Below are 18,374 nucleotides of genomic sequence, written 5' to 3'. Positions count from 1 at the left end.
ATATTCAGCAAATACCTTGGAGCTTTTGTTTTGGTTTTTCATACTCCCTAGGGGAGGATATTCCAGGGTTGCTCAACAAATAACTGCTCAAATGATATTGCTTAGGCTGCTTGTATCTGCCAGAGTAGCCCTGCCCAACTGCGCAGATCCTTTTAAAAAAGAAGAAACACTTAAGGACAACCAAATAACAAGTGGCTGTGCCTGAAAAAGGAATACAAGAACAAAGAAGATGAAGAGGGAAAAGAGTAAAGAAAAGGTGAGAATGGACATCACCAGGTATTTCCAGATTTGTACATGAGGAACACAGACCCTTGCCAAGAAAGTAGAACGTTTCAAAATGGGTTTGGAGGTGGAAAATGTACATGCAGAACAGTTCTGCAATGGCAGCAGGGGGGATGGACTGGATGTGAACTTACTGGGTCTCTTCCATCTCCAGTTTCTATGAAAACAGTCACCATTCTTTAGCAATATGATAAATATTTTAAAAATCATAGATACAAACTAAATAAAACATATTAAATAACAAGTTCAGCCAATTTAATCATGACTTTTCAACTTTTTAAACCAAGACAGCGGGGAGGAAGAAGGAACAGGCTTGAGATTTTTAGTCCTCTTTGTTTAAGGCTAATTCACATAGGACACACCTTCATGAGACTCGTTCAATAACATTTGTGGAGCTGGGCTGGAGTTGTTGTTGGATTGTCCTCAGTCCACAGGGCTGCTGGTTTTATCCCATGCACACTGGGTGCTGTCTCTCTCTAGCAGGCTTTAATTCAGATTTTGCCTTGTTTGTGTTTCACTCCTAGCTGGACCAGTAGATTTCATTTTGAATAGTGTAATATCAGTCTAGTTCTTTCAGCATTTAGTCACCAAAAGCTGATTCCTTTCTTCATTCCTGCACTGACCAAAACAACATCAACTGCCTTCCAAGAGCAAATCTGCTCCTCTGTAAGGGATCCATGTGTTGCAGATACACAGACTTCATGGTCCTCAGCAGGGGAAGAAGAATTTTTGGCTTGAAAAACATAGAACATTATTTGAGCACGTGGTGTATCCATGAAGTCTAGCTGCAGTGAGGGGACTTGCGTTCCGTGGGACAGCCACTAGACAGTGATATAGCCACATCTACACAGCTTCACACCCCTGTAATAGCCCCAGCCTGCCTCTAGCATTTCCTTCGCAGCTTAACAGCTTAAATTTTCTCTGAAACACTGTCAAAACTCAGCTTGTATATGTTCCTTCTGAGTACTTATTCAGTCTCAGCAAAGACGAAGGCTTGAATAAAGCTTTTTCTCCTATACAAGCCAAAGACAAGGAACATTCTGGGGTGGAGAGAGCCAGGGATATACCTTGCCTGTGGTCAGCTTGTCCAATGGAAAGAAGACCTCAGCCTTCTGGTTTGTCAGTCTTCAAACTGCCAGCCTAGCTTCTTTTATTAGCAATAAAAGTAGTCTGAGAAGTTGAGGCAGACATAGTTATTCTCTCTGTCACATACTTTCCTCAACTTGTGTAACAGGAGAGCCTGGTTTAGGCTTTATCAGTATAATTCTCTTCAGCACATCACACATTGAGAACAAGACTCAGCCATCAGTAACCTGGCTCAAATTCGGGCTTCAGCTTCCCAGGCAACTGACTCAAGCCATTTATATCCACACCCATTGTATTGAGCATACCTCTGGCAAGCACCAACTGCATCCTCAGCTTTGTCAGAATGAACATCAGACTTTCCAGTTATCCCATCTGACTTTTTGCATCTTGCCATCTAGCCTTTACACCTTCTTCCTGACCCTTTCTTCTTCCCCAACCACATGCACACCCCGGGTAAGGGACACAGATAAGCTGGAAGAGGCTAACTTACAGGAGCAGCAAGCTTGTCCTAGCACCAGTCCACCCTCCTGACTAGGGTCAGGTGAACCAGGCAGTTTTCCAAGTCCTTTTGGAGAGCTGCCTGGCTGCTGCACTTCAGAGCTGCAAAAGTTCTGTTTAGGAGGTCACCTACATTTTTGTCCAGATGATGGACAGAGTTGTCCCTCTGCAGAGTTTCTGCAGGAAAATGCTTCTGTGGGGTTATTTTGTCCTTCACACCGAGAAGGGACCAGCAATGGATGAACAAAATACCTGTATGCAAAAAGCAACCTTCAGTACTTTGCCTTATAAGCTGACACTGGCCCTGTTCACATCAACACATGACCTCACCACTCCCCATGCCTTTATGAGACTCCATCACCTCGTGACATCTGTACATTCCCTACTCTGGCTACTCACTAGGAAATTAACTTAGAGTGGAGAAAGTCATCCACACAGGCAGTGTAAGCTGGGCATGCAATGCCATCCAACAGAGCTATTGTTCCTGACCAGGGATCATCAGAGGCATCATCAAAAGAATCAGCAGCCTAACATAACTTGTCCAACTGTGCCCTAAAGGACAGTCCATGAGACCCTGTTTGCCTTAATGCTGCACAGTAAGATGCATTACATACATAAATCCTCAGTAGGTCCAGCTGACTACAGATGCCACTCCAATCAATGATCTCCTCCAGGATTCCTTCCCAGCAGTTGCCCACCTTTGTCCCAACCCTCTTTTACCTCTGAGTTGCTAACATGTCTGGGCATCTGATGATATACGGTTGGAAACCATACCAGCCCTGCAATCAAACAAAACCCTTGCAGGAGGAAAGTAGCTGTTTCTGAGGTCCTTCTGTCCTTCCAAACTCTCTCCTTGTTCTGTGAGACACCCCTTGTTGCTCCCTGAAGAATCTCCCCACTGACACCACAGATGTCTTTCCATCACAAGGGACCTGCTGCAACTTGACAGACTTGCTTAACAATACAGCCTTTGAGCGTTTGAAATCAAATCGTGAAGGCCACAGTGCAGTAGAGGTGACCACACTATCCTGGAAACCAGAGAAGTCTCTTGCCACCTCAACTTTTCTCTTCTTTATCCTTAGGTCTGGTGTTCCAGCTCAGCCCTTCCTGGCTTTTCCTTGTTTAACTGCTTTGGTATTTCCAGGAAATATTCAAAGGTGGTTCTGACTTGTAGTTTTAAAGGAACGAACAGGTGCATGTTCTCTGCAGTTCTGTGTATTCCTTTTAACTCTCAAATGTGCCTTTGAAGTAGAAGTGATCCTCTGTATTTGTTGGTTTGCTTCTTTCACAGGCACTGTATCACTGAGCTCCTAATGCTGTTTAGTATTATGAAGAGATTACAGTAAATAGGGAACTAAATAATAGAATATATTTGGCTTTTACTTGTTATTCTTATGCTATATTTTAAGTGTATGCTGCATATGGCAAAGGCAGAGAGAAGCTGGGATATAAGGGCTAACTCCCTAATCAAGTCACTATTGAAGCTGGCTTGGATCCAGAATCTTTACTAGAAATGGCAGCTTCATCTGCAGAGAGAGTGATAGAGTCAAAACTGCAATCAACTGTCATTAGCACAGGACTCAAAATGTTAGTGTTTCCCTGGTGTAAGGAACTTACTCTTTCTTTTTCTTCCTACCTAAATAAAAATAAAATGAGGCCATGTGAAACAAAATGAAGGATAGCATGGGTTTCAAAAGGACAGCATGGGTAATTCTTCCTCTCAAATGATGTCTGGCCAGCTGTGTAGGCTATTTCCTTGCTAAGTGAGAGATGTGGGTTCAGATCTGCTTAGACACAGGAGGAGCTGAGCCTTCTATGTCCTGGCGGAGCTCTCCAGACATTGGGATTTGAGGGTGCCCTGATAAAGTGCATTCTGGTATTGTCTGCTTGAACTCTGTAGGTGAGAGAGAGGACTGTTGTGTTGCTCAGGTTTAGATACAAGGGCCCTGAATGGATGTAACTTTACTACTTTGACTTGTGTAGCTGAGCTCTAGGAAGCAATGAGTTGTCCAGCAAGAGTCCAGAAGGTCCCTATGGACTTGTCCTGTTGCCTCTCCATTGTCCCATTTTTATTAGTGGAAGCAGTTTTTGCTCTGCTGCTACTGTCACAGTGAAAGATGCAATCAATCACAAAGTGATGAAATGACAGATAATGGGGAGCTACAATTAATATAAAATAAAAAATAAACCCTTCTGTCCCTTCTGTTACGTTGTTTCCTATTTGATACAACCATGCCTCAAATACCAGGTCTCACAAAACCCACAACATAAATTCCACTGTTGATTAAGTGGCAGTAGTGCAGCAATAAGTACAGCAATATCTGGCGTACAGATTTAGTGGAAGAAGATCTGACATCTGACCTGGATCATTTCCCATTTTAAAGCTTTTGTTTTCTTCCACCTTTTCTGTCTCTGTCTCTGCCCCTATGAATATAGCTAGATGATTACTTAAAATAACCAACTTCCTCTTCTCCTCCAGTTTCTGCACAGCCAGAGAATAACCTTAAAAAAGTTTAGTTTTGTTGCCATGCTATGGTATAGTCCTGAAAAACCTGATTCCAAATACTTGATGTACGAAGAAATCTATACTGTTTCTTCAAACAAGAGTTTACTTTGATTTGGGATTCAAAACACTTTTGACTGCTGCAGGGAAGTGTTAGGTTTACTTAGGTCCCTAAATGAACATGTACTTTAACCTTAATAGGGAATTCTCTGAATTTATAGACCTTTTATCTGGAACCATCTCCAATTAAACATGATTAAGAATTAAGGAAGCTATTAATTCACCATTGCAATCAGTGATTTTGGGGGTTTGGGGTGGGTTTTTTTTTAATCTGGAAAGTATTTGCAGTCATTTCATTATGATTGTGCAATTATACTGTAATAACTATCATAAGGATAATGATCTATTTCTTTAAAAGTCAGTGTACTGCAGTAGCAGTGGGAAAATAAATACAATTATTTTTTCAAAAATTAACTCTATCCTAATACATGAAATGCTATTTGAGGATGTAGGTGACTTTAAGTCTATTGGTAATTCTGCAATAATACATGGACTAGTCATTAGGTCTCATGGATCTCCTTCAGAAGTAAAGGTCACTCTCACCAGTACATTGCAACTCTAACAACATTTATGTTGTTATTATTTGAGAAAATGAAAATTGAACTCTCAGGAAAGACCCAGATCACTAGTGTTGGGCTGGAGAATGGCACCAGAACCTCAGTATAGGGCTATGTGCTACTTTTCCTGAAAAAATAATCATGTTATGAGATTAAGAGATTTCAGATATAAACTGTATAAAGATCCCAAAAGACAGTGTTGTTCTCAACCAACATTGACAGATCTTTGGACGTGAAAAGCAGTGTAACAATGTAAGTGCTAGGAAATAATGATGAAAACATTTTGCTCCCTGCATTTCAAGTGGTCAGTATAGCCAGTCTGGAACTATACATATCCACACAACTACACAACAGTTTAACCATACAGACTGAGCTGAGAATTTTCAGCTTCAAGAAATACAGGTCTCCGGTATCTTTACTCATGGGCTTCAGGTACCAGGGAACACCAGAAAGCAGAAGGCCAGACTTTTTCGATGTGAACTGCAAGAAGACCCCAGTCTTGAAAAGACAAACCGAGCGGGCATTGTTGGGGGTTTTTTCTCCCGCAGTAGCGTCCTGCTGCAGAGTTAAGAATTCGGGTGCCAACCTGTCGAGTGCTGCTGCATGGGGAACGCCAAGAGCCAGGCAGCAGCCTTCGCCCCGCGGCCGTACCGCCGTGCCGTGCAGGGGAACTCGCACGGTCCGCGCAGCGTAGCCCAGCTGCAGAAAGGTTCGTGAGGAGGTATCGTACTTGCCAGCACCTCCTGGGCGCTATGCGCGATGCCCTGGCCGGGGAGGCCGTGCCTGGGAGCAGCGGGGCGCGGACCGCTACCTGTGGGCGCAGCGCAGGGCGGCGCGGAGCCGAGCGGTGCGGAGCGGGGCGCGCCCGGGCGGGTCCTCGCGGTCGCCGCCGCCGCCCGCCCCGCCTTGCGTGGCCCGTGGGAGCGGGCCGGGGGCCGGAGGCGGCGGGGAGGGTTGGGACGGGGCCCTGGCCAGGGGTTTCTCTCTCCCCCACCCCCTCCTCCCCTCGCCGCCGGTTCCCGTGAGGCTGCAAGTGCCGCTGCGGCAGCTGGGGGGCCGGCGGGCGATGCTGCCGCCGCCCTGCCCAGTGCCGGAGTGAGGGCAGGAGCTGGTGGCGGCAGGAGCAGCCCCGGCGGCGGGACGAGGTGAGCGGGGCGCGGGCCCGCGGGGCAGGTGGGTGCGCGCCCGGGAGCGGGGCCGGGGCGGGCAGTGCTCCCGCCGGGGCCAGCCCGCCCGCTCTGGGGGCGCACGGGGAAAGGACGGGGCGCTGCCTGCGGGGTTTGCACGGGCGGCGAGGCGGGAGGGGAGAGAGCCCGCAGTGCAGCGCCGGGGTCTGGCGTTGGGGGTGCAGAAACCCGGAGGAGCAGAGCCCCCGGCGAGGCGGGGTAGGGGGCAAGCCGAGAGCGACGGGAAGACAGGGGCATTTCAGGCTGAGCCTGGCCGGCCATGCCGGATGCAGACGTAATTCCACGGAGGGACCCCTCCGTCTCCCCTCCCCAAATCTTGGGCAGGGTGGCTTTTGATACATGTAGGATCAGGCAAAAGGAGAAATTTCCGTAGAGCTCTGAGATGTTTTCTCTGGCTGAAGTTATCTAGAAATAATATTGAGGGGAAGAACAGTAATTCATAACGAAACTTTAAAGAGCAACAGGTTGTTTCACTGAAATCACACGCGCTGGGAAAAAAAAAAATCACCTCAAATGGTCCTGATAGAAAATGGCTAATAGCAGTATCGTACAAACCGATTTATAACACAATTAGGAGTTTTGTGAGCTCCTAGCACTACTAAAAACAAATTTCACCATGTGTCTGAAGAGAGATTCTAAAAACTAATTAATATGTCCTTAAAAATCTTAATTTTTACTTCTGTGGATACAGGATATGATCCTTAGAATTCCTTTCATATGTTTGTTTGAAGTGTTTCCCTTTTTACTGATGTTTTTTGTACTTGAAACGGATGATCCATTATGCACAGCCCTCCTACTCGCTGTCAGGCTCTGCCCCCCAAATCCATCTCTATGTGCCTTTCTATACAAACCTGGTGCAGACTAGAATTAACCCTGCTGGACAGCCTGGGCTGGATTCAGAGGAGTAGGGGAAGGTAATGGGCCAGTAGCCCTACATCTCCCAGCTATTCCCTGTGCGGTGCTCCTGTTCGGTCATGTGTTTGGGGAGAGTGGCTTTGCAGGCTTTTCCTGATTTCCCCTTTCGAGTAGTGTCTCTGTCACAGTCAGGACTCTTTTTGCCTCCTACTCGAATTTCACCACCTCGTGTAAATGCAAAGAGGATGTGCTGGGAGGGGCGAGGTCAGGGGAGTATAGTGAGGCGTTGCTAAGGCTATTTCCCAGGCAGTGTAGTGTCCCTCAAAGTGCTTATGCTAATTGCAGAAATTAGAGCCCTTAACTGCTGTTCTTGATTTAGGCTGCGGCTGGACAACTGTGGACTCTTTTCACTTACTGTCCTACCCTTCTTGCCTCACCACACTGCAGGACTAAGCTCTCCTTTCAATGAGAAATGCAAGTTCCAGCCCCAGGGACAGGATCCAGTTCTGTTCCCTGTGCATTCACTGGGGTTTGGTCATTGATCCCAGTATTGTGAAGTCTGGATCCATACATCTCTTCTAGTTGTGAGAATGGAAAAACATAGTCAGATAATTATTAGTTGCATTTTTGCTGAGGTTTACTGAGCGGTGGTGAAGGGATCTGATGACCGTTCAGATGAAACACTGTTTCACTAACTAGGTTACATTTAATTAATATAATTGAAGTTGTTGAAAAGTAGATAGTTTTAAAGCAGATTGACTATGGCAGGTTGGTGATAATTAGGCAAAAAGAACATCCCAAAGTAATTTCTTTTATTCTAGGGCATGACATGGCTGATGTTTGGGGTCATCTATAAAATTATTAGGGTTATCCCAAATCTGTGTCAAATCTCACCACAATATTTGACACCAAACTGTCCTACCTCAGAGAGGCTAGTGATGGAGTGGGTGGCATGCTGGCAAAATTGACATCATTCTCAAAGTAGCAATAGAGCAATATTGACAGAGAAGGTTGTACAGTTGCCTCCTGTGCTAAACTTTATGGTTCAGTGAAAGAATTCAGATCTCAGGTCTGTCAGTCTGACACCCTTGCATCATTCCCAAATGTCAGTACTTTCTTGATATTTGATAAGCTTGTTAAAATTCTCTTCTGAAATATAAGCAAAAATGCCAAGTAAGACAGTGGGAGCTTTTCAGTCTGCTCCCATTCCATCTGCGTGTTAGTTGCAAACTGTTGCATCTACTGTTGGTTGCAAACAACCTCTTCTGCATAAGTTGATAGGCTTTCTCAGTCACTTATTAACTGCAAGAGTGAGGAATGCTTTACCTGCACTAATTTGTGCCAATGATTGTAAGACCATTATTGACACTCAAGTAGATTGAGGAGGGCATTGACACAGAGTGGCAGCTTTAGTACCTATATCTTCTCTTCTGGTATATCAGGGCTAATTCAGTATAAGCACATTTTTTGTTCATCTGAGAAAATTAGGATAGATTAACTACTCAGCTCACAAAATATGAGAGATTGTAATCTCTTCATGCATATGTGAAATGGTAGTGAAGGCAACACGATCTAGTGACTTAATTGTAAAGACGATTCCAGAACCTGTTCTGGGCTTGGACACTGACCTCAAGCAAACCATTTCCTTTCAGTTTTCTGGTTTCAAAAGTGGGGACAAGAACCGTGCCTCACAGGGTCTTGTTAGAAACATCTTGTTTAGAAACAGGGGTTTCTGAAGCACACTGGAATTTCCATGCAAAAAGCTCTGTATTGCTGTAAGGTATGGTTACCATACGGGAACAGGCAAAGCGCAGGGGTTCAGAAGTTTCTAGTCCTTTTCGTGTTGTTGGAAACAGGGTCAGGCAACCGCTTCTCTGTTTTGCAGTCTTCAGATGGACCTTATAACTAGATCCCCTGTGCCTGAAATTAGCTTTACTGATCTAAATCCATTTTGGAGTTGGAGGGGAAACTTCATGCTACTGAACTGGATAACTTCTGTTTATTAATAGTTTGGGGCACTTGGGGCTGGTATATTAACCTGTCTCTGCCTACAGTGCCTGCCACTGGGACAGAGACTACTGAACACCTGGGTGAGTGTCTGATATGGGTATGGCAGTTAGTAAGTGCCTGGGTTCTGATTTTTGCCTCTTGAAAAATGTGTGTATATGGGGGTAGTGTGGAGTTAAACATGGCGGTGACGTTGCAGATATACATATGCAATAACCTCTTGTGCAGAAAGTGAGGGCCATTGTGCTGTGTCCTAGAGTCTAGAGGTAGATTTGAACCATTGCTCCTCGGGACTCATCAGCATGCAAATACTCGTGGTTAACGGTGCTAACAGTGCTAACAGTGCTAACAGTGACCATTCCAACACATTGCACTGGGAATGGGAATCTGTGATGAGAGATACAAAGAGAAGAAAAAGAAGACAGAGAAAAGAAAGAAGGATGGGGAAGGAAAAAGGAGGAAGGGTGGCAGTAATCCTAGCAAAGGGAACATTTTCCAGTAAGCAGTTCTGAATGTGATGTAAAAAATAACAACTGAAAGTTTTATTTTACTACACAGAGCCCAAATTCTTCCTTTGATCTCTGTACAAGCTTCCTTTTGGCATCTGTGGGAGATCAGTGGAGAGGGGGGAGTGTGTAGTCTTGAATTTATGATGCAGCCTGTGGACAGTCATGAAATGGAATTCAGTCCTCTCCAAAATTTAATACATAGATGTGAGTCAACCAGAAAGGTGCAACCATGGTCCTGAAATAAGTGATAAAAATCAATCTGTTCACAGACATCTCGCAACCAAAATGGTAGGTAAGTTATCTGAATACTCTGTGCATTGCAGCTAAACTGTTGGCATCTATTTAAAAAAAAAAATAACTCAGTGTCCATGCTGTTGTCTACAGGAATTCCTTAATAAACTTGATTTGTGTAATGGTTTACACAAATACACTATTTTTGAGACTTTTGCCACTATTCAGCATCTAGAAACAGTTTTTTCAGCTCAGTAAGTCAGGAACATGTTAAGTGATCTCTAATGAGTAACAATAAGTTCTCTAGAACACTTTCATAAAATATGGGATCAGTATAGTAAAGTTTGCTAATTACACTTAGTGCTGGAAAATAGCAGTATGTGAGCTTTAAAAGATAGATAACAGATGCACCAACCTCTCTGAGCAAACCAAATATACAAGAATTCATAGAACTTAAGATGGTTGATTTCAGGATTTTTTTCAAGTGTTTCTCATGAATAATCAATATGTAGGTCTATTCGTCTAAAGAAACCTTGCTTTAACTTGAAAGAGTTTCACATCTGATGCTTCTGTTTACTCATTGTGCTGCTGCTGCTACACTTGGACAGTTGATATCTTGAATTAAAACACTGGGAAACCAGGGGCTTTGGGTTCCTTTACATACATCTTATGAGAAACAGAACATTTAGGAGCAACCCAAAGCAAAGACTAACATTAAAGCGTCACCATAAATCATCCCTGCTATAAGAAGCTCTGCCTGCTTTCTGCCTTCAGCCAGCAAGTGCTTCCAGCACCACACGACACTGCTCCGAGTTGTCTGCCGGGTTTTGCAAGCAGTAGGGCAGCTGACCCATTACTGTTACCATTACTCATCTCCACTTAGGAGGACATCTCATAAACCAGAATAGTGGTCTACAGTATGCTCTGCAAACAGAAAAGAGAGCTGATTCCTGCCATAAAGCGCTGAATTTGTCTCAGGCAGATCAGGTTAAGGAGATGAAAAACCTTTCGTCTTTCCATTTCCTGTCGTCATCTCCTCAAGGCAGAGTTTAACAAATGTAGTCCTTTTCTCCAAGAAGTACCATCTAACCTGTATTTTCTGCTTTCTGTTCTCTGTGCTTTCTTTTTGCCTTGTAATCTTAATCTTGAAAAGGGGGCATTTGTTCCCCAGTTCTGTCTTTCCACTGTTTGGCTTGCCAATGGCCTGACACCATTAATTAAGCATTTGCTTGTGAAGTTTCTTTATTTGCGAACTGCCTGTGCTAAAGGAGGACCATTGAAAAGAGGTTGTTGGAGGAATATTATGGGGAGATTTCCTCCAGCCCCATTACTCCTGGCTTCCTTAGTATCAATTGGAAGCATCAGGAGGGAAGAGGGATGCGAGCTGACTGACTGTTTCAGTGAATTTGCAACAGAGGTGTTTCTTACAGTGGCTGTTAGTGTCAAAGTGTTCAGCAAATTCAGGAGCTCTTCAGGAGCATCCCCTCATGGCTGTGTTTACATGGTCCATTGCACAAAACTCTCCACAGAGGCAAGACAGAAAGGGAAGTTGCGGTCTGATGGTGATGGGGTTCATCAATGAAGTTACAGATTAGGGACTGAGGTAGTGGATGGGTTCTTCAGTCTTCTACTTAAATTCTTCTTTGAGAAGCCTGAGCTGACCTACAGTTTGCAGACAGTTTTGTCAGCACCCTTCCCTCTTCCCAGAAAGGTTCGAGTACTTTTGAAGCACACAGTGAGCGCCATTCAGGTGCGCAGCAGTATGCTGCCTAGCTCACAGCTGCTGTGCCTCAGAAGGGCAGGGATCTTTTGTAGGTCCTGTGTCAGATCTGCCAGGCCGGTGCAGTTATCTCGGATATTCTAGCGAGGCACAGTGTAGGCAGGTTTAAATATCTAGACTAGTGCCTCGATAGTTGGTGCTTGTGGCAGGGATTGCCTCCTTTATTCCCATATCCTTCCACCTTCCATGTTGCTGCTGTCTTTGGCACGTGCAGTGCATATTTCTGCTCAGTTCTTTGGTACCACTTGAAACTCCGTTGTGGGAATCCATGACTGAATGGGTCCATGTGTAGCACACTCAGTCTGCTATGGTAGCTGCTTTCAAGATGACCTATTAGCTGTATGTGTTTTTACATATTTTGAACATATCATAATTGGTACTCGTTAGGAACGTCTGACTAACCCTGAGCAAGCCAGCAGTCCAAGCCCTGCAACAACAATCCAGTTTTCAGATCTCTTTGTTTACATTTTAGAACACGTTTTACATTTAGCATTTGAGGAGGAATTTAACTAAGCTGGACCCAGTCTACAGCAAGCAGTACACTCTACACCATGCAGTGTTGCAGCTGTTTAGATGCTATTCTTTCTCCACAAGTGTTTTGAAAGTAGTTTGAATTGTGGAGGTAGTTCCTTCCAGGAGACTTTGTATTGGAAAAACAACAGTCTGCTCAAAGGGCAACTAATCTATGCCACATTTAAGTCCCACATGTATTTTATGTCTTCTGCATAGCCATGTATTTTGCAAGACTGTCATATTCTTGCACAAATGATAAAATGTCAAACCCTGCTGATGAGTTTCCTCTATTCAGTGGCCTTCAGTCTAGGGAAAATGCACAGATTTATAAACCAAGCTGTAATCCTAAATCTTCTGCTGCCTGTATTTATTAGCTCAGGGAACCTGCCTACAGTCCTTATCTTACCGTAGGGAGGCAACTGTAATTCTCCTGTTTTATGTATTAGAGATTGAAGGGACTAGATCCAGTTAGTGAATGACAAACTGGGTATAAAAGACTGGTTTCTAAACAACAGAAATAGGTTCCACCCGTTGCACCACAATGTCCTTTAAATACATTACTTTGTATGATACCCTTGTTTAAAGCATTGCAATGAGGATACAAACATTAATATCAGCAGTGGTGTGTGAATGTATATATGAATGTATAAGCACGAATTCTTGATATGATTTAGCAGATTGTGCTTCTTTTACTTCCCAAGATAGTCTTAGGTTGAGTTATTGTAGCAGCTAGCTAAGGTCCAATTACTGCTGCTTCCATTTCTCAGGAAGCAGTGTTTGCACAGTTAACGGTCTCTGATGTGTCTTGTCCATTTTCATGGACTTTTGCATACCTAAGCCTTTGAAAGCAGCCCTCAGTCAGAAAGCTCTGCTTAATCTTAAGGAGAAGCCTTTACCCTCCCTCCTCCATAGTTAGATCAGAGCATGTACTTTGAATATGCTGCCTGGGAGCTTTCAGTTGAGAGCTTTGAGCAGTGTCTCTGTGAGTGGTGCAGGAGGCACAGTGTCAACATGCTGGCTTGCAGAGATGAGATCTCAACCCTTCAGGCTTAAGCAGCAGCTGGATTACACTTCTGAGGGTGGAAAAATCTCTGTGTCTAAAGTGGCTGATGAATATCTCAAGAACCTTTGAGGACCTAAGCTTTAGTTCCTCAATCCCTTCCTCTTTCTGGAGTGTCTGCAACATTCACTGTTTCACTCAAGCATTGAAGTTTTGGTTCACAGCCATGAGACCAGGAAGTGTTTAGTTTTAATCGAAAATGAGGCTCAAATGAAACCACATGGTCCCTGGCCACCAAAGACATAGGTACGTTTTTCATTGCGCAGTGCAATGGGAGGTGCTGCAGTGGTAGCACTGAAACCAGCAGCAGTGAGAGGGTCTGGAGCAGATGTAGAGACCTGACAAGAGACAGTGGTGGGCCAGAAGTTGAGGCAAGCACAGTGCTGGCACTGTCTGCTCTCTTACAGACCTGCCTAAGTGAAATGTGGGAAGAACTTCGTCCCTTGCATGGCTGTGGCAGTGAACAGGGTCAACAAGGTGAAACAAGGGACTGTGAGGCTGAATGCTCCCCATTTGTTATTTGTATGAGGATGACATGCTTTTCCTATGTAATGCTTGGTTCCTCTCTCCCCTAATAAACTATTTCTTGCTTTGTCCATCAATGTGTTATTTGTAGAAATAGATTTATGGCCTGTTAATGACACTGAGGCATAGCACTTTATTTCCATGATTCTAGATGGAGACTATTTCTGGTGATAGCTGCATTTGATGATATTTTTTAAGAACCTTTAGGTTGGTGAAAGTGCCTCACAAATGACACTAAAGATCCCAAGACAGAATATACACAGTCATAGTTTGGGTGTTGACATACCGTCCTGTGAACAATGTCCTGTGAGAAGAGACTGTTGACAAAGATTATCATTGAGGAACAGATTATTTTAATGCCACTATATCAAAATAATTTAAATAACTTACTCTGAAATTACTTCTTTTTCCTGAAAGTTTTATAGTTTTGCCAAAATAACTTTCCTATAAACAATGCCATGACATTGTTAGTATTTGCAGTTTTTAAAGTGAAATCTTATTCTGGGACGTAATTTGTCGTAGTCCCGTTTTCTTATTCACTACATCTGTTGCCATATTTATCAAGGTGATAGCTGCAATTACTAAAGGCTAAAACAAATCTTGGGCACTGTGGTTTCTATTAACATTGCAAAACCAGCGGAGCTGACAGAACGATTTGTATCCTCTCTCTTCATGTGCATTGCCTAGAGAATTACTGACTTGTAATTGAGAATTGTTGACAGTTGTACCAACAAACTGGGGGGATATACAGGAGTGTAGGTGACGCTGAGGGCGCAGTTTGTTCTGATGACTTTCCGTTGCTGTTAGCAGTTTGCAAACTGGCAGGTAATTTTGGAGGGATGGCCATTAAAAACAACAACATCTTGCAAATTATAAAGAATATACTTGCACGCAACACGTGGAGTATTAAGATTTTGTTTTTATAGGCATTTTTTGAAACATCCCTACATTATATGGCCTTGTTTGAAAGCTCTGCTTGTAGTAAATCACAGCACATTGAAATAGCTGTCTCAGAAATGAGAAAGATTGGCTTGATTGAGCCAGTATTTGAACATACAATTCCAGACAGTAAAAACAGTTGACAACTGCTTGGCATCCAGATACAGTCTTTCATCCAAAGATCTAAAAGAGTGTTTAAAAATGTCTAATTACAGCATAATGGGTTCCCATTTTGTATCAAGGATTATCAAAGTAGAACAAACACACAACTATAATTTTCAGGTTCAGATTTCTATTGTTGGGTACATACATACCTATTATACTTCACGTTATTGATCTAAATATGGGTTTAGATGGCAACTTGCATTCAAGTTTGAAAATTATCTGATTTCCAGGCCCAAAGATGAAAAGATGGAATTTTTTATGAGCATATAAAACATTTAAAAGCCTAAATTATTTTGTTTCTCACTGGGATTTGTTCTCCTAAATTTCTTTCTTTGCTTTTGATAATTTGTCTCTGACTTCAGCTTGTTGTTGCCAGCTATCTCTATGATGCTTACACTAGTAAGCTGTCTCTGTTGCCATCTCTATGATGCCTACACTGGTATTTGCTTCTTCAGAAGCAAAGCAACTAAAAAAGTTAGTCAGGAAATATTACAGGAACAATATCTGGGAAGGAAAAAGAAGTCATAATTCTTAGTTAAGCATGTAACACAGCAGTGCTGATGTGTACCTAACAATGCACATTTCCTCCTAAATGAAGTATTTTAGGTGAGCAAGAGTTTACATCCTGTTGGGGAAAGAGATTATGAGATATATACCTGTTAATTAAGGGAACACAGTTTCACTAATACCGCTGGCAGTGGAGTTGTTAGAGAACTCATGGCTCTAATCTTTTCCTTTCGATACCGTGGACTGATAGAAATTGAAGATGAACACATTGACCTGTGGGATCTCTCTGCTTTGCCTATGTGCTTTGTCCATTTTCAATCTTAAGTGGTCTCCTGTTGATTTTATGGCATTGTTTCATCCAAAAAGGCCATGGAGTGCAGTTTTTAAATTGAAATGTTTCTAAAATTCATAGACCTATTTCCTCAGTACCTGCCAGCTCCCGTAACGTTTCCTGTATCTGGGGAAAACGCCTGTGGGAATTAAAGTTCGCCTTCTCCCAATGGGCCTCAGTTATCAAAAACCCTGTTAGAACCACAGGCAGGTGGGTGATACACAGAGTGGTCCTGTAGCTATATGGTGGCTAAATGGGGCTGAACCTCCCCATTTGTTACTGGATTTGGGCAACTGCAAAGATGTCATAAAGCTATTTTTCTTTCACCTACCCTGGTCTTATGCCAAGAACAGCTTGGAGAATCTGGGCATGACTTGTACAGCAACATTTACTTAACATGTAATTGTTCGTTGCAGCACCATAGTCCCTTCTCAGTTAAATGTTTAAACTATGGGTTGTTAACAGATGCCGAGATTCATTGCTTTCTGCTATCTTTATTTTTTTATTAATAAAGTAATAAAATCCTTATCTGCATGGATTGTGTAAATCTTAAAGAGGCAAAAAATAAATCCCTTTTCCACTGCTTATTTAGTTTGCAAAGCCCACTGCAGTCCCAGCATCTGTTTAACACAGTGCATGTTTACAGTGCAACTTAAATGGTTTAGGGTAATAATTACACATAAAAATATACACATGTCCTTACTCTGAACAAAATCCATGACTATATCAAATGGTATCCCAACTCTTACTCACTATACCTCTTTTTTTCCTAAATGCCTGAAGAAATAGAAAGATCTTGTGGTTCCTCTGCTAATTGTTAAATGAACTATTCTACGTACACTGTCTTCTTGGAGCATTTCTTCAGAAATATTCTGCATGCTCCAAGACTCTACATTGATAAATACAAAATTACAGTAACAGCTGCCTGACATGATATTAGTCTAGGAATATTGTATGACTGTGTAAATAAAGATTGCATGATAATGCAAATCTTAGCTAGCTGAAAAATCAAAAGGTCATTCTCATTCATTCTATACTGAAACAAAAAATGAAAAAAAAGGATCAATAGAACAGTACAATTTTGAGTTCATGTTGTGGAGTTCAGCTAGTTAATTCTTCAGCTCAGTTCTAGTTCATGTGCTGGCATGACTGAAGTTATTTCAGCTCATTTAAACAAAATAGCAAAATAATCATTCAGGTTCAGCTGTGATTGGATGAAGAGCTCCTGCTCCCTGGTTACAGGGTGATTTAATCATGCATAATAATCAGATAATTGCCAATTGAATATAGGTAAAATTGATAGCAATTTCTGAAATTTTAATTAACTTTACACAGATCTTAATATTTGTTGAGAAATTTGTATCAGGAATGAATTTCCTTTACAGTTCTTCATGTATTGCTCGCTATTCCATAGTCTTAAATCATTATTAGTTTAGGAACTAGAAAGCACATATGCAACTATTGGATCCTTTTAAGGTCACATGTTATCAAGACAAAGAACCTTTGTCCAATGTTATTTGTCTGAACAACTCTTCTGCATTCACAAATTAGAATAGAGTTTGAACCTTTGTTTGAACAAAAGTCCAAACTTTGTCCCTACCTGCCTTTTGAGCATTTCAGGTATTATGAACGTTGTAGTTACCTGATATTAAAAAAAAGAAAAAAAAATAAAATATTTGCACATATAATCATCAAATGAACACATTAATTTGAGCTTGTCTCATAATTTAGAGTTTATGCTAATTTGTGCTGCAAAACTTAATCCTTAAAAACAGAGTTTTAATCCTGTTTTCAAAAGTGTCTTCAGGTCAGGCTTTTCAAGTCATCGGTGAATTTATGCTCTTCAGTGAGCAAAGCAACACTTAATTTTGTCTGGCTAACTGCCTGTCAGATTCTTAATCCTGAATTATAGTATATTACAGAGTATATTAAAGACCTGGCAAAAGATTTGCAGAAAACAGATAAATGGGGAGGCCACATAGTTTACCATGGAATAAGATGTTAAGAAAAGGTGCTGGGACATTCCTCCTCTCTCCCCCAAAATTCAAGCTGTATCCTCTTTTAAGCCACCTCATGGCTTCTGATACTATGAATTTTTCTCACACTGCCCCTAAATTTCCTGTGGTCACACCTTTCCCGCATTGGTAAGTTTGATTCAGTCCTCTTGCTGCATAGTCTGACCAGTGGCAGAACGTGTTTGAGCTCTCCAGGTGAGAGAGGTGTTCTTCAGCCTAAGTTAAAAGCCCTGCTTCCAAGACCTGAGCCAGGGGTCTGAGCAGTCTGCCAGCTCATGCGAGTGTGTTGACGAAAAACACAGCAGGTTCTCATGGTTTGATGTGAATAGGGAAGAGGGAGGCTGGGGATGTTTTGGATGATTCTGCTCTGAAGGAGAACAGAGGGTAGGATTTGGCAGAGAAAGTGAAATTACTTAAATCAAATCATGGAAGCAACTAAAAGTTGTGTTAGGAAAGTGGGGTTTTTTTTCAAATATAACGTACAGTTTTGGGTCAAAAAGAGGAAGACCCATTTCATAATTGAATGACCTTAACCTAATGCGTAGTCGTCTCACTTGGTATGTAGGATGGCCCAGTCTTTCAGCCAGATCAGAGGCGAGTAGGCTTAGCTGGACTCCAGAAGTTGTGTGCAAGTGCCCACCTTGCCAATGGCACTGCCGGTCCTGAGCAATGTTTCTGATATTTTTGACTAAAAATTGGGAAAGGTCTTGTAGTTCTTCTGATGTGGAATGAAAAATATATCTTAAGTTCTGACAGTGTTCACT

The 18,374-nt window shown here is 42.5% G+C and overlaps 1 protein-coding gene across 2 annotated transcripts in view; it reads left to right on the top strand.

Moving 5' to 3' along the window:
- Positions 1 to 6,006: 6,006 nt before the first annotated feature.
- CASR (calcium sensing receptor) overlaps positions 6,007 to 18,374 on the top strand; it is an 84,604-nt gene continuing 72,236 nt past the window's right edge. For both annotated transcript variants that reach the window (XR_012837398.1, XM_075764264.1), the window contains exon 1: positions 6,007 to 6,131. The gene's annotated coding sequence lies outside the window, so the exon portion shown is untranslated. The remainder of the gene's footprint in view (positions 6,132 to 18,374) is intronic.

Source organism: Balearica regulorum, chromosome 1 (genome assembly GCF_011004875.1).
Source record: "Balearica regulorum gibbericeps isolate bBalReg1 chromosome 1, bBalReg1.pri, whole genome shotgun sequence".
Classification (NCBI taxonomy): Eukaryota; Metazoa; Chordata; class Aves; order Gruiformes; family Gruidae; genus Balearica; species Balearica regulorum.
Note: the sequence above shows the minus strand (reverse complement) of the source record. Positions and strands in the feature narration are given on the sequence as shown.